Source organism: Cryptomeria japonica, chromosome 1 (assembly GCF_030272615.1).
Source record: "Cryptomeria japonica chromosome 1, Sugi_1.0, whole genome shotgun sequence".
Classification (NCBI taxonomy): domain Eukaryota; kingdom Viridiplantae; phylum Streptophyta; class Pinopsida; order Cupressales; family Cupressaceae; genus Cryptomeria; species Cryptomeria japonica.
Genome location: NC_081405.1, coordinates 153157819 through 153181676, shown reverse-complemented (window position 1 = coordinate 153181676; position 23858 = coordinate 153157819).

The following is a 23858-nucleotide window of genomic DNA, read 5'->3' as shown; positions in this document are numbered from 1 at the left end:
ATTTGTCATCTTTTGTTGGGTAGACCTTGGCAGTTTGATAGATAGGCAATACATTATGGGAGGAAGAATACATACACTATTGTGTCCAATGGGATGAAGCAAACCTTGTTTCCCTTAGAGGAACCTTTGAAGAGTGAAGTCTATACAAATGATAGAATCTATTTGGTAGATGGAAGGAAATTCCTAGATGGATTGAGACATCAGAATGTGTGTTTTACCTTAATTCCTAAGAATACAAAGAATCCATAGCATGAAAAGGAACAATTGGAAGAGATAAAAGATTTGATGATAAATATGAAGACATCATTTTAGATAATGTACCTAATGGATTGCCACCTATGAGAAGTATCACTCATTGCATGGAATTGGTTCCCAGAGCTAGTTTGCCTAACAAAGTTGCACACCAGATGACATAAACAGAGAATCAAGAACTAAATAGATAAGTGTAGGAGTTGTTGAAGAAAGGATTGATTAGAGAAAGTCTGAGCCCTTGTGCAATACCAACAGTATTAGCACCTAAGAAGAATGGAGAGTGCAAAATGTGTACTGATTCCGAAGAAATAAACAATATTACAGTGAAATACCAGTTTCCTTTTCCTAGGATGGATGACATAATGGACTCTTTGAGTGGAGCCAAATACTTTACAAACATAGATTTGAAGAGTGGATATCATCAGATCAAGATCAGAGAAGGAGATGAGTGGAAGACACCATTCAAGATAAATGAAGGACTGTATGAATGGTTGGTGATTCCTTTTGGGTTAACTAAAACACCGAGCACTTTCATGAGGCTGATGAATGAGGTATTAAAGAAATTACTAGGTAAGTTTGTTATTGTGTATTTGGATGACATTTTGATTTTCAGTAAGACAAAAGAGGAGCATTTGTTGCATTTAAGACAAGTTTTGCAGAGGTTGAGAGAAGAAAAGTTGTTGATAAATATTAAGAAGTGTACTTTCATGAAGAATGAGTTAGTCTATTTGGGATTTGTAATATCTAAAGATGGTTTGAAGATGGACCCTGAGAAAGTAAAAACAATTGTTGAGTGGCCTACACCGGAAAACATTTGAGAGGTAAGATCATTTCATGGGATTCTCTTATTATGGCTGTCAGTAGTACTTTTTTTATTTTAGGGTCTATAGATGTGGTGGGTACCTTGCTTGGTGAAGATATACAGAGGTAGATATCCATTAGTTTGAAGGAAGCCCTAACTGTTTGTGGAATATTTAAGGAAAAAGGCAAGAAGAACATGAAAAGCGTAATAAATCCAAGTCCAGAGGGAGATTGAAATATCTTAGAAACTCCAAAGTCATTTAATGGAACTACGGTAAGTCGGGACACATATTTTAAGGACTACAAAGAAGAAAAGAAGAATAAAAAGAAGAAGTTTGATTTTGATTCTAAGTTTGAGAAGGAAGATGGTGATGCATTGATTGCAACTTTGGCTACTCATGTAAGTAATGATGCATGGTTAATTGACTCAGGTGCATCTTTTCATATGACTGCCAATAGAGATTGGTTTTCTAAATATTAAGAATTCAATGGAGATAAGATGTACTTTGGTGATGATTCACATTTAGATATTGTTGGTCATGACAAAGTTAGAATCAAGTTTCTTGATGGTAAAATAAAAAAGATTATCGATGTGTTGCATATCCCTAGACTAAAAAGAATTTCATTATCTATGAGAAAATTGATAGATGTGGGTGTGCAGGTAGTCTTTTCTGATGTAAGATGTGAAATGGTCAAGGGTGTTATGGTCATTTTTAGAGGTGTCAAAATTGGCACTTTATATAAGCTAGAACCATACACTGTTGAATGTAATAACACTTCTATAAAAAGTAAATATGTGGATATTTTGTTGAAAGATTTGAAGATTTCACCTTCAATAGATGGACATGACTTTTGGGTACCAAAGAGTGCTCTTTCTTATAAAGAAAAGCTACTTGTAGAGAAGATTATGTTATGGCACCAGAGGCTTGGCCACATTGGAGAAAAAAGTATAAGGACCTTGAAAAATAAAAACCCTGTTGAAGGTTTGAGTGATTGTAATCTTGACTTAGATTTTTGTGAGCATTGCATTTATAGAAAACAAAACCACATTCAATTTTACTTGAGTTATCATAAATCTTGTGGTGTTTTGGATCTTATTCATTTTGATGTGTTTGGTCCTGTAGATGTTCCTTCCATTAGAAAATCCACATATTATGTTTCATTTATTGATGAATTTAGTAGGACATGGGTATACTTTCTAAAGAGTAAATCTAAAGTTTTCAGTCGATTTAAAGAATTTAAAGCAATGGTTGAGTTGCAGATTGGAAAGAAAATTAAATATTTGAGGACTGATAATGGTGGTGAATTTTGCTCTAATGATTTTGATACATTTTGTTAAGGCTGGCATTAGTAGAAAAAAGACAAATTCATATTCTCCACAATATAATGGAATTGTAGAAAGAATGAATAGTACATTGATGGAGAAGGCTAGGAGTATGTTGAGTGGTGTTGGTCTAGAAAAAAATTTTTGGGTTGAAGTTGTTGCCACTTCTTGCTACTTGATTAACAGGTCTCCTACATCAACTTTTGTTGACAAAACACCTATGAAAGCATGGTTAGGTCACAAGCCTTCATTGAGACATCTTAGATTTTTTGGTTGTGAGGCATATGCACATGTGCCAAAGGAGAAGTGAACAAAGCTAGAGAGCATGGCTATGAAATATCTTCATTGGATGCAATTATGGTATGAAAGGATACAATATTTGGGACTATGTTGTATGAAGGTAATACATAGTAGAAGTGTTATTTTTAGAGAAATTAAGTCTCCTTCCATTACATTACAACTAGAGAAACTAAAAAGGAATATGGGATTCAATTCTGATGTAGCCATAACTAGTAAAACCCTCAAAAGAGAATTGACTAGCTTATGCAGCAAGAGTAACTGATGTGGGAGCCAAAAACATTTTCCTTTCTATTTTGCTTTCTATTTGCAGTTTTAGCATTTCTTTCTGTGTGTCTTGGTTTTGGCTCATCTGATCCTATGGAGTTGGATTCTACTTGAAGACTTGATCATCTTTCGTATTTCCAAACCGCATCACATTTTGATCTTTTTCTAGAAATTTATCACTATCGGTTTCCATGACAGTTTTTTGTTACCGGTTGCCTAGACCTATTTGCATTTGTGATCTACTAGACCCCCTTTCAAAGCTTCCAAAGCACTAAGTGTTGATTATGATGTTTCTTGGAATGTGGCTAACCTTTTCTTATGATCTACACTTCATCCTTTGGATTTTGTAGACAAATCTCTTGGCATAGGTCAACCTTGTTGGTTTTAGATGTTAGGTCTTGTTCTTCAGGTTTTGATCTTTTTTTGGGCTGATTGGATCCCCTTGGATCATATAAATCATTTTATTGAGCATTAGAATGTAATCAATCAAACAATGAAGTAGATAGACTAAGCGTAGAAGATAGATCTTAACATAGGTCCCGGTTGTGACCTATTCTATACTTTGAGCTTGTTTTAGCAGGCCTGTGAGCTGGTTTCTATAACCCGGATGTTACCGGTTGGTTGCAATCAGTTTTCATCAAATAAAACAATATGTTCTGCATTGCCTCCATCATATATTTGTGTTTCTGTTGTGTTTACTCTTGCTAACTGATCTGGATTGATATCTTTGAGGTCCATCCTAACTAGTGACTGCTTCAAGTGGTATCAAAGTGAGTTTCCATTCTGGAGGTTGTGTGTCCTAAGAATTTTGTTGTAGGGTGGCAAACTGAGGATCCAACCTACAGCTGCAGAGGACAGGTGTAAAAGATGGGACAAAGAGGAACTAGGAATGGTGGAGCGTGTGGGAATGTAGACCCTATTGTGATGGAAATGTTGTGAGGGATAGTAGCCTAGTTGGAAGTCATGGAGATAGCCCAGAGAAGAGGCCGACACATCGAAGATGTAAGTGAAGATAAAAGAGAATAAGCCTTGGTAGAACAAGTAAACCCACCAGCGGTTGATCCAAATGAGGAAATGTTTTTGAGGGTTTTGAGTAGGGCGAATACTAAATCTCATTTTACCCCACCGAAATATGATGGGAAGTTGGATTTTGATGAATTGATGGATTGGATCTCGGAGATGGAGAATAATTTTGATTTTGAAAACACTATAGAAGAAATGAAGGTGAAATATGCTTGTACCTGGTTGAAAGGTCATGCATCTCTTTGGTGGGAACATTTGCAAGTTGATAGACAAAGAAGAGGTAAAAAGAAGATCAATACATGGGATCAGATGATTGCTAAGTTGAAATCAAAATTTATGCTAGTCGATTATCAAGTGAATCTGTTCTAGAAGTTACAGGATTTGAGACAGAAGGAATCTAGTGTGAAGGAATACACCAAAGCATTTTACAATTTGAATGTCAGATCTAGACATGTTGATGATAAAGTTGAGAAAGTTGTAAGATATTTGAATGGATTACGAGTGTCTATACAAGAAGAACTCATTTTGATCAAATTGGAGAGTGTTGAAGAGGTTTACTAGTATGCCCTAAAAGTATAAGAGAAGCTAAACAAAAGACATGAGAAGAGGCAGAGAGGCAGAGGTGGAAGGTTTATCGGAGGAATATTTCAAGGGGGTAGAGGAACCCCACTAGATCACACAATAAACCAGAATATGGAGAACTCTTGGTGATGAGGAGAGCTTTGTGTCATACCGAGAGAGATGAAGAGCCCTTGCAGAGGAAGAATTTATTCAAGACTAGATGTAAGGTATCCGATAAGTGTTGTAAAGTTGTTATTGATAGTGGTAGTTAAGATAATCTTGTTTCAGAATAGGTTGTGAATAAGTTGAATTTGGAGAGATTGAAACACCCTAAGCCTTATCAGATAGCATGGATTCAGGATGAACATAAGTTGTTAGTAAGTGAGCAATGTTTGGTGAAATTGAAAATTAGGAATTATCATGATGAAGTCTTGTATGATATTATGCCTATGGATATTTGTCATCTTTTGTTGGGTAGACCTTGGTAGTTTGATAGATAGGCAATACATTATGGGAGGAAGAATACATACACTATTGTGTCCAATGGGATGAAGCAAAACTTGTTTCCCTTAGAGGAACCTTTGAAGAGTGAAGTCTATACAAATGATAGAATCTATTTGGTAGATGGAAGGAAATTCCTAGATGGATTGAGACATCAGAATGTGTGTTTTACCTTAATTCCTAAGAATACAAAGAATCCATAGCATGAAAAGGAACAATTGGAAGAGATAAAAGATTTGATGATAAATATGAAGACATCATTTTAGATAATGTACCTAATGGATTGCCACCTATGAGAAGTATCACTCATTGCATGGAATTGGTTCCCAGAGCTAGTTTGCCTAACAAAGTTGCACACCAGATGACATAGACAGAGAATCAAGAACTAAATAGATAAGTGTAGGAGTTGTTGAAGAAAGGATTGATTAGAGAAAGTCTGAGCCCTTGTGCAATACCAACAGTATTAGCACCTAAGAAGAATGGAGAGTGCAAAATGTGTACTGATTCTAGAGAAATAAACAATATTTCACTGAAATACCAGTTTCCTTTTCCTAGGATGGATGACATAATGGACTCTTTGAGTGGATCCAAATACTTTACAAAGATAGATTTGAAGAGTGGATATCATCAAATCAAGATCAGAGAAGGAGATGAGTGGAAGACACCATTCAAGACAAATGAAGGATTGTATGAATGGTTGGTGATGCCTTTTGGGTTAACTAATACACTGAGTACTTTCATGAGGCTGATAAATGAGGTATTAAAGAAATTACTAGGTAAGCTTGTTATTGTGTATTTGGATGACATTCTGATTTTCAGTAAGACAAAAGAGGAGCATTTGTTGCATTTAAGACAAGTTTTGCAGAGGTTGAGAGAAGAAAAGTTGTTGATAAATATTAAGAAGTGTACTTTCATGAAGAATGAGTTAGTCTATTTGGGATTTGTGATATCTGAGGATGGTTTGAAGATGGACCCTGAGAAAGTAAAAACAATTGTTGAGTGGCCTAAATCAAAAAGCATTTGAGAGGTAAGATCATTTTATGGATTGGATAGTTTTTACCAAAAGTTCATCATAAATTTTAGTTCCATTTGTAACCCTATGACTAGGACCATGAGGGGAGATCGAAAGGAATTCAAGTGGACAACTGGAGAGGACAAAAATTTTGAACTGTTAAAGCAGAAAGTGATTGAGCAGCCCATGTTGGCTTTATTCAATTTCAATAAATTATTTCGAGTGGATTATGATGCGAGTGGAACATCAATAGGAGAAGTCTTGAGTCAAGAAGGGAGAGCAATAGCTTATTTCAGCGAGAAAATTAATGATGCCCAGAGGAAATATTTTATGTATGATCAAGATTTTTATGTCATAGTTCAAGCCTTGAAGAAGTGGAGACATTACTTGTTGCCTAAAGAGTTTGTGTTGTATACAAATCATCAAGCTTTGTAGTATTTGAACAATCAGAATAATTTGAATTGGAGACATATGAGATGGGTACAAGTTTTGTAGAGTTACACCTTTGTGTTGAAGCATAGAAGTGGTAAAACTAACAAAGTTACTGATGCATTGAGTAGGAGAAGGAATTTGCTGACAGAGATGAGAGTGAGAGTGTTAGGATTTGAAGAATTGAATAATTTGTATGATGATGACCCAGATTTTGCAGAACCTTGGAAAGCATGTAGAGAACCAGTTATGGTAGATAGAAGAAAGTGGTTGGATTAGTTCATTCAGGATGGGATGTTATTCGGAGGAGTTTAGTTGTGCATACCTAAGAGTTCTATGAGAGAGAATATGATAAAGGAGAAACACAATAGAGGATTAGTTGGACATTTTGGTATTGACAAAACAATAGCATTGGTGAGTGAGTAGTACTTTTGGCCCCAGATTCATAAGGATGTTAAGAAATATGTGCAAATTTGTAGAGTTTGTCAAGCTGCAAAGGGTAGTAGTTAGAATATGGGATTGTATAAACCTTTGACAGTACTAGTAAGACCTTGGGAGGATATAAGCATAGATTCCATACTTGGATTAACTAAAACACTAAGAGGGAATGATTCTATATTTGTGGTAGTGGATAGATTCTCAAAGATGGCTCATTTCATACCTTGTAAGAAGACATCAGATGCATTACATGTAGCATTCCTATTTTTCAAGGAAGTAGTTAGATTGCATGGATTACCTAAGAGCATAGTTTCAGACAAAGAAACTAAGTTTGTTGGCTATTTTTGGAGAACACTTTGGAAGAAGATGAAGATAGATTTGAAGTTCAGTTCTACTTTTCATCCATAGATTGATGGACAGACAAAAGTAGTTAACCGAATCTTGGGAAATTTGACGATATGTTTAGTTGGAGATAAGACCAGAAATTGGGATTTGATCCTTGCCCAAGCAGAGTTTGCCTACAAAAATTTAGTAAATAGGAGTATCAGAAGAACACCTTTTGAGATTGTTACCAGAGTGCATCTTAGAGGTATATCAGAATTAAGAGATATTAGCTGTGAAGACTAGAGAAGTTCAGAAGTAGAAGACTTTGCAAATCACATGGCAACCTTGCATATTCAGGTTAAACAACATTTGGAGGACATGAACAACAAGTATAAAGAGTATCTTGTGAAGTGGAAGGATAGACCAATTGAAGATTCATCTTGGATTTCTTAGGAAGAGGTAGACCACCTTGGTTTTCCTCTGACCCCAACAAAGTGAGAGACTCACTTTTTCAATAAACTCAGATGTCTGATGTAGGCGCATCCCCAGTTCATAGCAATGTTGCATCAACCAAAAACATTTTCCTTTCTATTTTGCTTTATGTTTGCAGTTTTAGCATTTCTTTCTGTGTGTCCCGATTTTGGCTCACCGGATCCTGTGGAGTTGGATTCTACTTGAAGACTTGATCATCTTTCTTATTTCCAAACCACATCACATTTGGATCATTTCAATGACATTTTCCTATTACCGATTGACAGTTTCTTTTTACTGGTTGCCTGGACCTATTTGCATTTGTGATCTACTAGACCCCCTTCTGAAGCTTGTAGAGCCCTGAGCATTGATTCTGATGTTTCGTGGCATGTGGCCAACCTTTTCCCATGATCTACACTTCATCCTTTGGATTTTCTGGAGGAATCTCTTGGCGGAGGCTAACCTTGTTGCTTTTACACATTAGGTCTTGTTCTTCATGTTTTGATCCTTTTTTGGGCTGACCCGATCTCCATGGATCATATAAATCATTGTGTTGAGTATTAGAATGTAATCAGTTAAACAAAAAAGTAGCTAGATTGAATGTAGAAGATAGACCTTAAGATTGAAGGTCTCGATTGTGACCTATTCTATACTTTGAGCTTGTTTTATCAGGCCCGTGAGCTAGTTTTTGTAACTCGGTTGTTTTCGGTTGGTCCTAATTAGTTTTCATGAAATAAAACAATTTGTTGTGCATTGCCTCCATCATATCTTTGTGTTTACTCTTGCTAATCGGTCTGGATTGATCTCTTTGAGTTCCCTCCTAACCGGTGACTGCTTAAATAATACAATGAAAGCAACAAGAAAACATAGAAAGATCAAATAAATAGATCATATTATTGTCTTAGAACCTCCAGCAACCAACCGGTTATCATCATACAATCATCATAGAACATCTTGTAGTTAACCGATTACATGCAGGCTACAAGCCAGATACAATCCATCCGAGACTCTGAGAATCAACCGAATCACTAATCACAAATCTAAATATTTATTCTGATTTCTACCTCCTCTATCCTACAAATGATTAAATAATACCCTATATACCCTCTGGAACATATCTAAGTCAGCCACAAAAGATTACATTTACCAATGTAGGAAAATGAAACATATAACTAGGTTGGCCCCAAGAATGAAATAAATTCTTTCAGAAAATAACAACCAAGAAGTGTGGATCAGTAGGAAGGTCTCCACATGCCTAATAACATCAGACAAGACCCCAAATAAATCCATATGCCAATAACCACTTCGGAAATGAAGGAAGACCAACCGATAAGCACAAGAACTTTACTAAAACCCAGAATCAGTCAACCGAGAGCGATAACTAGTCAAAAAAGAATTGAAATGGACTGAAAATATGGAATCAAGCACACAAACCAACCTGGAAACTGAAAAATAAGATCTGCAATAAAAAGAAAGGAACTACAAGTACCTACCAATAGGAACACATAAACTGCACAGTAAACTGAACAAGAACTAAACTGAAAAGAAATATTTTTGGTTGATGCAAGATTGCTCATAGATTGGGGATACTCCTACATTAGACACCCCAGGTAGAAAGAGATGTTCCATGATAGGAAACTCATGAACATCTAAAAGGATTTGGGATAAAGACCCCACACTCATTTCTCATCCAAACATCTTCCTTATCTGCAAACCTCTTCTATAGCTCCTCCAAAATCTCAACCAGCTTCTCTAACCCCTAACTCTCTTTGTTTCTCTTCCTTTGCTTCAGGTTTGCACATTGTCTCTACTTACTGCTCTCTTTCTTCTACAACTCTAATTTGTTTTTGCCACAATATCTCATCCAGTTTGTCACCATAAGCTTTTTGTCATACAATTATATCTGTCCACTAGGCTTATCTATCAGATCCTTCTATAAACTCATGCCATCTTGCAGTATAACTTCTACAATTGGTTTCTCAGTACTGCAACTTTTCTCAAGACTTAGATTCTTCACCTCCTTCTCTTTCTCCTTCAAAGAAGTCAATTTCAACTTCTGCCCATATTTCTCAATGGTGATTAGGTTTCTTCTACAGTCATAAATAGCTCCTCTATCAAACTACCAAGGTCTTACCAACAAGACATGACAAGCACTCATAGATACAACATCACACAAGACCTCACCCCTAAAAGGCCCGATATTAAAATTCACCAAATACTGCTCCTTTACTTCTGATGAATAATGATGAACATCAAACACCCTAATCAATACTGAGAGGGGGGGTGAATCAGTATAGACAAAAACTTTCTCAACAACTTATCAAGTTAAAACAACTCCAACCAGTTGTCTTCATCACTGAACTTAACCATGGCAATACCGATTAAACACAATAAGACTTCAGACAACATAAAATGATAAGTTTGATCACTTCAAATACACTCAATACTTGATAACAACTTCACCCATAAACATATGCATGTGGTATACCAGTAATACCATAACCTATTAGCTCTACATGCATAATCACTAAAACACAAAATACTTAATCATCACATGAAAAATGCACAACTCATGACACAAATTTTTCATGTGGAAACCCAAATGGGAAAAACCACGATGGGGATGAATACCTAGAATCTTGTATTGAACTCTTTTGAAGCTCGCTCTGTTAGGAGCCTAGTCCAATTAAAGACTTTACAATAAGGTTCTGTTAGGAATTGATCATGTTAAAGATCACCCGGTTAAGGGATGGCTATATACCCTGTTAAAGGTTACCTCGCTAGAGGATTTGAAGAACTCAATGATCTTGAGTCACCCCATTAAAGGATTTACAATAAGCTTGTTAAAGCTACCCGATAAAGGTATTTTCCAACTGTTGAAATGGTTAGAAGACAATAGGTAAAACTCTGATCTGATAACAATACTACATGCCAAGGCAGATCCTTTTCATTTCCTCTCTTCTGCAATCACACTCTGTAGTTTTCCTCTTACCGGTCTGGCAAGTATCTCATCACTCAGATAAACACACATCATTTGCCAACAACAAACAATGACACACATCATTGACCTTATAGACAACAATTAGGTCGGTGCATAAACCCTAAACCCTAAGCATTTAGGTTTATAATACAAGCAGTCCAATCTTGACTGTCCAAACACTTTGCATACAACAATACAATCTTAAACATATCATAAGACAATCTGCATCGTTCATTCTGATAGTTCTGATACTAAATGTTTAGTATAGATGCCAAGCTAACAAGATAAGAGGGGGGGTGAATCATACAAACTTAATCTTCCATAAAGATATCAGATTCAACCTCGGTAACCTATACATCAGTAATATAACCAAAACTGCTAAACATACAAACTCAAAAGCATATAAACATCATAGCACTCATAACACCAGATTTAATGTGGAAACCCAAATAGGGAAAAACCACTGTGGGATTTCGAACCCACTAAGAAATATACTCTTCTAGAGTATGCTCGGTTAAAAGTAAATCCTATTAAAGATTACAAACACATTGCTAGATGTGACCCGGTTAAGGGATTTCCCTCAGATCTATTAGGATCTTCACTTTGTTAGAAGTGACCTTGTCAAAGGATTTCAAACACTCAATCAGAATGTCACCTTGCAAGAGGATTTACAAATAAGACTATTAAGTCCACTTAGTTAAGAGATTTTCTGTCACTTTTACAAAATAACAGTAATAAAAATCTATCTGCAACTTCACATCTAAAATGCTAAAGTAGATTCTTATTTGCTCAATACAATCTATACATAAGACTTATCTTGTCCTTCTATTGGGCTCTATACTCTGTTTCTCAAACAGGTCTTCAAGCTTCAGTGCTCGGTAAATACTGTGTAGCATCCCCTTTGCTTACACTTGCCCCCATGCATTGTTTATCAACAGTTTCCTATTTATAAACAATCTGCTAATCGCTTAATCTCCTTGATCACATTTCCCATGATCAATCATAGCCATCAGATCTTTAAACTTGACTAGGTTCAATGTATCCTTCGATCTAAAAAATGTTTTACCCTGCCTTGGAACTTGCATACATTTCTTGGAAGTTGTGCTAGGGTATTGCGGTTCAATCTGAGTTGTAGATCTTCTTGCTGATTTTCCTTTGCCATAGATTCTTTAACAAACTTGATGCACGACATACCAATCATTTAATCAGTTCTAGCTCATCAGCTTCCTTCATTAAATAATGCTTTTATTCATTCAATGCATTCTGTTATTACTCGGTTGCAACTCGATGAATACTAAACTTCACTCGGTAGACATTCCACCTTCATTAACCGATAGCAATAACCTTAGGGTTTACCGACTAGGTTCCTTAGGGTTTACCGACTAGGTTCTTTGCTTGGTAACATAGAATAGTATTAACCTTGCAAACAACAACATATTTAAGATATCAAAACAATCTAAAACATCATGATCTCATCATTGTCTAACTCGGTAATAGTTGCCCATTGAATAACTTATTTCTCCCCTTATTCATCATATTCTTTCTGTGTCTTTTACCGACTTCTTTATACTCATCAAAACATACTTCTGAAGATATGGCAACATCATACTGAATTAGAAAATCAATTTCTTGACATCAATGACAAAATAATAATATTAAGATAGTAAATATCCTTAATCAGTTATATCCATAATCATCAACAACCTTTTTAATATCCTTTGAAATGCCAACAATCTCTCATTGTAATTGGAATGCCAACATTCTCCCTTTGTCTGTTACAATGCCAACAATCTCCCCCTTTGGCATTGATGGAAAAACCAATTGATTTGACCTAATTGATTTGGATTCAGATTGTTGTAAAATGTTGAAATGCTCTCCCCCATACATTAGTCTTCTCCTTTTTGATCATCAATCTTCTCCCCCATATATTAGTCTTCTCCCCCTTTAACAACAATGCCAAAAAGTAAAAGAACTAAACCATAATTTTTTTTGTTGAGAAGTGAATTCCTTGTTGATATGTATCTACTCAGTCTTAGTCAGAGCATTTTGTCTTCAATTCCTGTCCCTTGTTTATTGTTTTCTGTACACCTTTAGAAAACCTCCTAAAGTGTGTAAATCAGCATCAACTCCTAAAAGATATTCTGTAGAGTCATCGAATTGATGCTTTCACCAAACTTGGTCAGTGAATGGAAGATAGGGGTAGGACCCCTAACTTGCTTCTGAGATACTCAAAAGTGTCCCTTGGCAATGGCTTGGTGAAGATATATGCTATTTGTTCCTTTGTGCTAACATACTCCAACACCACTTTCTTCTCTTGAACTTCTTCTCTAAGATAATGATATTTGATAGAGATGTGCTTTGTCTTAGAGTGCATAATAGGATTCTTTGAAATGTTAATGGCACTAGTATTGTCACAGAATATAGTTACTAGCTTAGTAACTTGCTCATTTATACCTTCCAATAGTTGTTTGATCCATACTATATTAGTGCAATTCAATGTTGCAACAACATAATCAGCTTCTACTGTTGACTGTGAAACACATTCTTGTTTCTTGCTAAGCCAACTCACTAGTCTTTCTCCTACAAAGAAAGCTCCACCACTTGTGCTTTTCTTGTCATCAATGTTGCCTGTCCAATCAGCATCCATATAAACTTTTAAATCAAAATCATTTCCTTTCTGATATACTAAGCCATAATCTTCAGTGCCTTTCAAGTATTTGAAAATTCTCTTGATTGATGTCATGTGTGTTTCCTTGGGATCTGCAGAAAATATTGCAGCTATACCTACTACATGTGCTATATCCAATTTGCTGTGAACAACATACTGCAATTTTCCAATCATAGATCGGTAGATTGTCTCATCAACAGATGTAGATTCATCATTCCTTGATATTTTATAGTTGGTAGTCATAGGAGTACTTACTAGTTTTGAAACCTCCATTCCAAATTTCTTCAAGATTTCCTTTATGTACTTGGATTGGGTAATGAAAATCTCATTTTTTATTTGCAGTATCTATAGACCTATAAAATACTTTATCTCACCGATTAATGACATCTCAAATTCTTTGCTCATTTCATTTCCAAAGTTCTTGCATAGAGAGTCATTTCCACAAAATATAATGTCATCAACAAATATGACTGAGATCAGTATTCCATTTTCATCATTCTTCATTTATATGTTACTGTTTTCGCTTGTTCTTATAAAACCAATTTTGATCAAATAAGAGTGCAATATGTCATACCATGCTCTAGGTGCTTGTTTCAAACCATATAAAGCTTTGTTCAATTTACATACCTGATCTTTATTCTTGTCTTCAACAAATCCTTCAGGTTGTTCAATAAAAACTACTTCTTCTAATATACCATTCAGAAATGCAGATTTGACATCCATTTGATATATCTTGAAATTCTTGTAAGTAGCATATGCCAACAATGTTCATACTCCTTCAAGTCTTGCCACAGGTGCAAAAGTTTCACCATAATCAATTCCTTCTTCTTGAGCATAACCTTTGCAAACTAGTCTTGCTTTATTTCTAATGACCTCACCTTTTTCATTCAGCTTGTTTCTAAAAATCCACTTTGTACCGATTACATTTTTGTCCTTTGGTCTTGGGACCAGTGTCCATGTGTCATTCTTCTTGATTTGATCAATCTCTTCTGTCATAGCATTTATCCAATCTTCACTATTAAATGCTTCTTTCACTATTCTCAGTTCAAATTTAGATATCAGACATGTGTTCTATCTCAGTTTATTCCTTGTCATCACTAGATCATCCTTGTCTCCTATAATCTGACTGGATGCATGATGTCTTCTGACATATTTGGCTAATACAGGCTTGGTAGGCTCTGTATGATCTTCTTCATCACTCGGTAACTAGATATTCTCTTCATTTCCTTCAGCAGTCTTCTTGGTAAGACTTCTCAGTTGAACATAGACAAATTCATCATAATCTTCTAGTTCCTTGGAATTTCCTTCATCATTCCTTTCTTCGAATTCATCAACTTTCACATTTGCACTTTCTACTATTTTGTTAGATGATTTGATCAAACACTTAAATGCTTTGCTTCTAGAAGAATAACCTAGAAATGTTCCTTCTTCACTTTTCTGATCAAACTTGCCATTTCTATCATCTTTGTGTACATAGCATCTACTTCCAAAGATTTTAAAATAACTTACATTAGGTTTCTTGTCATACCAGATTTCATATGGTTTCTTCAAAGTTCCTTTCTTCAGTTGTACTCAGTTCAATGTGTAAATTGTTGTGCATATTGCTTCTCTCCAAAATGTTTGTGACACTTTCTTTTCAATCATTAGGGTTCTGGCACAATCCACAATAGATCTGTTTCTTCTCTCAGCAATTCCATTTTGTTTTGGAGTTCTTGATGCAGATACTTGTCTTTTAATACCACGATCATTGTAGTATAGGTTAAACTCATCAAATGTGAACTCACCTCCTCTATCTGATCTAAGACATTTCAGTTGTCTTCCTGTTTGATTTTCAACTCTTGCCTTGTACCATTTAAACATTTGAAAATCTTCTGATTTTTCTTTTAAAAACATTACTGACATCATCCTTGAGTAATCATCCACAAATAATATGAAATATTTATCATCATAATAACTCTGAAGTTTCATAGGACCACGAAGATCAGTGTGCACAAGATCTAAAATTCCCTTAGAAGTGTAGGACTTACTTGTAAAGCTTTATCTTGTCATCTTTCCCATTGGGCATCCTCGACACATAGCATTCTCAGGTTTCTCAAGACTCGGTAGACCTCTTACTCGGTGCTTCTTACTTATTTTGATCAGATTATCAAAATTTACATGACAAAACCTTTTATGCCATAACCATGTACCGTCTATCTTTGCATATAAACACTTATTCCAAGTTGAGTCAAGGTGAAATGTGTTACCTTTTGTTTGAGTCTCGGTAGCAGCTAACTTTCCATGCTTGTCATGAACTTTGACAACTCCATTCTGAAATTCTATTCAGTAACCTGTGTTGTTTAGCTGTGCTACACTCAACAAATTGTATTTCAAACCTTCAACCCAATAAACATCATTGCATTTTGCATTGTCAAGAAGTGTTTTAGATCCTTTACCTCTTACCGGACATGGTGCATCATTACCAAATCTTACATAGCCTCCATCATAGTCTTCTAATATAACAAACTTGTGTTTATCACCTATCATGTGATGTGAACATCCACTATCTATGATCCAAGAATCATTTTTACTTATATGAGATAGTAGGGCTTTTTTTTCATACCTTTCTTCATCTGATCCATCTTTGATAGCCACATAAAAAACTTCCTCTGTATCAGTTTCATCTGATTTATCATCACTAGATTCCTCATCAGCTATTAGGCATGTTTTCTTATCTCTTCTTCTGAAATCTCGGTGTCCTCTGTAATGATTATCTTTCTGTCTGTCATCTCGATAATCTCTCTTTTCACTAGATTCTCTGTCAGGATAGTTTGAGGCCATATGTCCTATCTTATCACAATTGAAACATTTCAAAGGTATTTTTCCTTTATACTTGCCTTTGCCTCTCGGTAACCTTCTAGCTAATAGTGCTTCAAACTCTTCTTGTTTCCTAATTTCCTCATACAACTCGTGTACTTTTTCCATATTCTTGTGAAATCTCTCACTTGCTCCACTATGATCTCCTTTAGTGTATTTACTCATTCTGTCATTGTAATCATCAGATTCATCAAGATGAAAAGAACTGAATGCATATTCAACTTTATTTACCAATGACCCACTGTTATCAAAATTACTTAACTCAAAAGCATGTAGCTTACCAATAGTAGCATCTAAAGAAACTGGCATATTGGGTACAGACCTCAATTCATTGATTGCAGAGACTCAGATTGCACAAGCTGGTAGAAGGGTTCTTAGCAACTTACTTGTTATATCCTTTTCTTCAATGGTTCCACCTACTCCTTTGATTTGATTGACAATCTCTTTTAGCCTTGTACTGTATCGGGTTATGTTCTCACCTTCATTCATCCTCATAGATTCAAGTTGTCCTCTTAGACTATCCACTTTTGCTCTTTGAACATGTTCATCACCACCATACACAGATATGAGCTTATCCCACATTGCCTTTGCATCATTGCAACCTTCTAGATCATTAAATTCTAAGTCGGTCAATGCAGATGTTATTTCAATCATTGCTTGGATATGTTCTTGCTTTGCCTTTATCTCTTCCATTGTCAAAGGATAGGTGCTCAGTGTAATGAAATCATTCTCTAGATAATATACAACATATTCTCCAACTCATAATAAGTGCAGCTTCATCCTTTTCTACCATGTAGAGAAACTTGACTTGTTTAACTTCGGTGCATCCCTTTTATACATCTTTGGATCTTTGCCTCAAGTACCTTTAAACTTTTTTTTCAGAGTCCAAAGCTCTGATACCAATTGATAGTTCTGATATTAAATGTTTAGTATAGATGACAAGCTAACAAGATGAGAGGGGGGGTTAATCATACAAACTTAATCTTCCATAAGATATCAGATTCAACCTCGGTAACCTATACATTAGTAATATAACCAAAACTGCTAAACATGAAAACTCCAAAGTATATAAACATCATAGCACTCATAACACTAGATTTAATGTGGGAACCCAAATAGAGAAAAACCATTGTGGGATTTCGGACCCACTAAGAAATATACTCTTCTAGAGTATGCTTGGTTAAAAGCAAATCTTGTTAAAGATTACAAACACATTGCTAGATGTGACTCGGTTAAGGGATTTCCCTCAGATCTATTAGGATCTTCACTTTGTTAGAAGTGACCTTGTCAAAGGATTTCAAACACTCAATCAGAATGTCACCTTGCTAGAGGATTTACAAATAAGACTGTTAAGTCCACTCGGTTAAGAGATTTTCTATCACTTTTACAATAATAAAAATCTATCTGCAACTTCACATCTAAAATGCTAAAGAAGATTCTTATTTGCTCAATACAATCTATTCATAGGACTTAAATGTCCTTTTGCTGGGCTCTATACTCTGTTTCTCAAACAGGTCTTCAAGCTTCAGTGCTCGGTAAATACTGTGTAGCATCCCCTTTGCTTACACTTGCCTACATGCATTGGTTATCAACAGTTTCCTATTTATAAACAATCTGCTAACCGCTTAATCTCCTTGATCACATTTCCCATGATCAATCATAGCCATCAGATCTTCAAACTTGACTAGGTTCAATGTATCCTTCGATCTAAAAAACATTTTACCTCACCTTGGAACTTGTGCTAGGGTATTGTGGTTCAATCTGAGTTGTAGATCTTCTTGCCGATTTTCCTTTTCCATAGATTCTTTAACAAACTTGATGCATGGCATACCAATCATTTAATCAGTTCCAACTCATCAGCTTCCTTCATTAAATAATGCTTTTATTCATTCAATGCATTCTATTATTACTCGGTTGCAACTTGGTGAATACTAAACTTCACTCGGTAGACATTCCACCTTCATTAACCGATAGCGATAACCTTAGGGTTTACCAACTAGGTTCCTTAGGGTTTACCAAATATGTTCTTTGCTCGGTAACATAGAATAGTATTAACCTTGCAAACAACAACATATGTAACATATCAAAATAATCTAAAACATCATGATCTCATCATTGTCTAACTCGGTAATAGTTGCCCATTGAATAACTTATTTCTCCCCTTATTCATCATATTCTTTCTGTGTCTTTTACCGACTTCTTTATACTCATCAAAACATACTTTTGAAGATATGGCAACATCATACTGAATTAGAAAATCAATTTCTTGACATCAATGACAAAATAATAATATTAAGACAGTAAATATCCTTAATCAATTATATCCATAATCATCAACAACCTTTTTAATATTCTTTGAAATGCCAACAATCTCTCATTTTAATTGGAATGCCAACATTCTCCCTTTGTCTATTATAATGCCAACACATTCTTCATCGCATATAGTAATTAGTAACCCATCATTCTCTCTTCTCATACCGCTAAAAAGAATGATCATTCCTGAGGTAGACATTTAATGCAATCAATCTTCACATGCAAGATCCTCAATGAAATCCTTCACGCGCACAAAAATGGCATGGCACTTTGATCTCATCCTCATTTCTTAGCTAAGTCATCACAAAATGTCATCAGTTGCATCACACAAGCTGGATTTGCAAACCGGAAACCCTAGGGCTGAGACTACTGTGTAGGGGAAAAAGCGAGACTAGGTTAACAAGCCCTAATCCTACCTTTTGACACACATTACGGAATACGAAAGAGCCTAGAGGTATCACACAATTGGCTACTTCTTTTTGTGAAAGAAAGAGCCATGGGCTACCTATTAGGATTTCTATTCCTTTGTTGTAATCGAAAGATAAAATGATGCAAGCTCAAGTCCTAACCCCAAAATGCAAGTATGAACTAACAACAAGAATGCAGAATTGAGATTAAACAATGAAAAGCTGTAAACACAAGGACAAGAGAAGAATGCAGATATGTACCCGGAGTCGAAATCAGAATGAAAATGTTCAGGACGGGGGCACGGGTGCCACTATCCTGATTTTGTCTCGAAAACTGCTCCTAAAATTGTTGTTTTGCACTCCGAAAAGCTGTTGGAAATGTCAAAAATTGCTGTCTATCAGGAGGACCAGGGCACTCAGCGCCTCTGTCCCAGGGACCAAGGCACCCAGCGCCCCTGTCCTGGGAGGACCAGGGCACCCCACGCCCCTATCCTGGTCTTTTGCTCTGTAACTTGGTGGGAAGGTCTGTCTCAGTCTGCTTCCATCGGATCTGCAACTTACGACATCATCTGAATCTCAAAATCTGCAATAATATCTGAAAAGGTGTGGTGGGCGGCTATATAAGGTTTTTCCTTAGTCAAACCCCCGCTTCGATGATTTCCACCTCCATGAATAGCCAAGTTGTATTGTAAAAGTATTGTGTGTGCAAACCTTGTGTGTGTGCAAGATCCTAAAATGCAAGTAAGCAAACTAGAGCAACCTAGAAAGTAAACCCTAATTGCTTGTAAATGATAATGTAAATGCTCTAAATCAAGATGCAAAGTGATCTAAAGCATGAATAAATGATATATTGAAGCTTATGCAAAGACATGAAAACAACATGAAATCATACCCAACCCCAAGGGAGGGGTACAAGCCAATCTTCAGTCGGTGATCCCTTATTGCTCTTCAATGCCTTCAAAAGCCCTAAATGAAAGAATGAAATTGATGAATGCTTGATGGATGGATGTTGAGTGTTGGTTGAAGTTTTCAAAGATCTTCTCTTTCATTGCATATGAGGTCCTGAAATCAAAAATCCGCCTCCCTTCAAATGAAGAAAGAGAGCTCTTATATATGAAACCCTAGGTCGTAATTTTGTCTTTTGGCCGACCTAGAGATTGAATCTCCAGCCAATTTCTTGGGGTTAAGCTTTATTTTATGATTGGATTGTGCTCCTAAAATTTCAGGAAAAATGTCCGAGACCATGTGCACTCCGAGCGCCACGGTCCTGACAACTTTTCACCAAATTTTCAGGGCCATCGGATATGATGATTTTAGAGAGAATCCCAAAGTTACAGGTGACTTTGAGATGTTTTGACCCCCGAAATCAAGCCCCCAAGTTCAAAATAGGACTTAATTAGGGTTTTTGATTGAATGATGTATTGGAGGAATAAAATGAAAAGGGCACGCTTTAATGAAAGGGCCCAACTTTATGATGTGGAAGATGATGAAATAGAACCTTAGACCTAATTAGTTTAATTAATTAAGTGCTGAAGGGGAAATGCAATGCAAGATGTAAAATGCGCCAAGTCGGGTGCTAAACTAGGTGTGAAATTGTACCACTCTAGCAAGTGCGTACAATTTACGACGCTACATTTAGCCCCCACTTTAGCGGTCATATGAGTACTACGTGCATATGCAAGCTAAAGTACAGGAAAGTAAACATCATTTGAAAAAGGATATATCCATAAGTTGTCGGATGAAGCCCCTAGCGGTATCTGCAGTACACAGTTAGGAACCGCACCCTACAAAACACATGTTAGATCACAAAATCACCTAATGCTTATTAAGGAAAGTGATGAAATTTGTGAGTAGCTATATGCCCCCCCTATTTTGACTTGCTTATTAGGGAGGTGAAACAGGATAGCATGTTTACTTACGACAAATTGTGTAAGAGATTATTGATGAGGGATGTTCACTGAAAAGGCTTCATTAGAGCACTTTTTGGAACATCCCGAGAGTAAAGGAATGAAAATATGATTCCTACGCAACAAACGGTTCGAAAATCGCATCTCCCAAACTCAAGTTATGATGAAATGAGTAATAGAAGAAAATTAGGGTTTTGAAAATACAGGAATGAAAATATATACCTTGAAAGAGACAATTGCATTTGTCACTTTGTCGATTTCTGAGTATTGTTCATTGCAGCGGAGCCCACATAGCTATCATCATGCCTTCACGATGATCGGAGCATCCTACGAGGATTGAGATCATGCGATAGGCCGTGATCGACGACGAGCCACTGGATGAGGTGACTTGACTGAACTTTGACTTTGACTTTTTGCATTTTTTTGTTGACTTTTGACTTTTCGTGATCATTTGCAGGCCCTGGAATCTGACCCTGGGTCCCACCCAGGGCACCATGGTCCCTTCAGGGTGCCATGGTCCCTGTGGGGCACCATGGTCCCCTCAAGGCGCCATGGTCCCCTCAGGGCGCCATGGTCCCTGACAGGGTGCCATGGTCCTCTCAGGGTGCCATGGTCCCAATCTGGACTTGGCGAGTGATGTCAGGGTTAGCATACGATGTTCAACAGTTGATGTGAATGATTTTGATGATTGAGTACTAATTACACTTATGTTTTTGCATTGTAGGGTCTCCCATACATGAGAGAGCATACCACGGGGCAGATTCTTCGCAGTCTACGAGATCAGATTCCCCAGCTGACTCAGGCGGAGAGGGATACATTGTCGATTGTGGGTTTATGGTGTGCGATCCTCATGTCGGCCATTTGATTTCATCCTGCGATGCTGATGGCACTGATGGAGCGATGGGATCCTGACACATGTACATTCCATCTTCCAGTAGGAGAGATGATGGTTACACTTGAGGATGTGTACCGCATACTTCACCTACCTATCAGAGGAGCTACTATGACATACGCGACCGATCGGTCAGCGGAGGACCATCAGAGGGAGCAGGTATACTACATAGGGAGAGTCATGCCGAGCGAGACAAGAGGTCGCATCATGGTCAGCTAACTCTTACATCCTACAGGAGAGGTGCCCCTTGTGAGACGTCTTATGATTGCCATCATCGCACTAGCCGTCTGCCCTAATGGGCGAGGTACGCACATGCATGGGGGTCTCACATGGTGCATCAGAGCTATGAAGAGACATAGGAGATTATATGCTTGGGGTCGGAGTATGCTTGCACATCTCTATCATGACCTCGAGGAGTATGTTTTTGGACAGGGCTGTAGCTTGATGACATGCACACTTCTGCAGGTGTGGATATTTGAGCACTTCACATGCACCAGGCCTGTCGGCTATCCGTTGAGTATGATTAGTGAGCGACCTAGGGTGTTTTCTTATCCACTCACCACCGAGTGGAGATTTGGGGATTTGCTATATTAGAGAGTGATATTTGATAGATTGACAACCGAGGTGATAGTATGGAGACCCTATCTGCGGATGCACAGATGGGATGGGATGGAGAGGCAGCTAGCATGCTTACAGAGGAATCGCCTACTGCGAGGATGATATTCACATATCATAGTCCCATTCTACTTTGACCGAGTACAGAGGTAGTTTGGGCTAGAGTAGTGTGTTCCAATCGATGTACCCATCTATACTCGACACTCACGAGTCCTTCCCAGATCCAGAGCAGTAGCGAGACCTACGATAGATGACATCGAGACTATAGATATAGAGGGATTCGATCAAGATGTGGTCACTGATTACTCCGCAGAGCCTGGAGCATAGTGCAAGTATCTCTCATGGTTTGTGAGGTCATACCCAGGGCCTATCTTTCCACCAAATTACCCGACAGGCCATCCAGGCCCATGGAGACCGAGATGAGGATCAAGGATCCAGATCGGAGGAGCCAGAGGAGGGAGAGGGTCATGAGGAGGTAGGAGATCCTAATCCACCCATAGGAGATCAGCCTAGTGCCGAGGAGGAGGAGGAGGGAGAGGAGGACACAGATAGAGATGAGGAGAATGAGGATGCAGGTGAGGATGCAGACGAGGATGAGGATGATGATGAGGAGGAGGATAGAGATGATGAGGAGGAGTCAGATGCAGCTCCCCACCATTCAGGAGATGATACCATAGCCTTGGATCCTCCTCATATTCCCCAAAAGGGGGAACATGAGGTGATACGGAGACTTGTTTCTAGTACGGGCCAGCCTACACCCATCGTGCATAGATTATTTGAGTGTGGGGAGCCTAGTAGTTCCTAGTCATAGATGCTACCATATCACGATCCCTACTAGCGCGAGGGAGATCCAGGTATAGTCAGTTTATATTGATTGATTAATGTTTTGATAATATAGAATGGTACTAACACAAAAATTTGTTCTACTGCTACAGCTAATGTGCAGGAGTGGCGTTCCTTGATTCAGCAAGCAGTGATGGATATATCCATGATGGCACAGATCCCTAGTTCCTCACAGATTGCTTATAGGCCTCAGGGGAACGTGGGTCGGCATGAGGACTTGTTTTCCCCATTTCGAGTATAGGTGGACATATGGAGGGAGAGAGAAAGAGTTCTATTAGAGAACCTTCAGCGGGCACAGCGAGATCTAGAAGCAGCTCAGGCGGAGGCTACCTCATATCGCGTGATCCTTATGGATAGGGATCATAGGAGTTCCTCTCGGAGTCATTCGTGGTCTATATCGCGCTATACACCTATGGGTCCACCATCACGACCAAATCAGGAGGGAGCGTCTAGTCGTCACTCTCCAACCACTAGCCCTAGGGATAGGAGATGATCTCATGATGTAGGATAGGTCACATTTTGGATGTATAGTGACCTACTTTTGTATATGAAAATTTGATCCACATATATATATGTGTGGGAGAAAAAGTGACACTAAGCAAACATGCCCTAATCTCACTTTCAAGCACACATTTGTGGAATACGAAAGAGCCTACAGGTATCACACAATTGGCTAC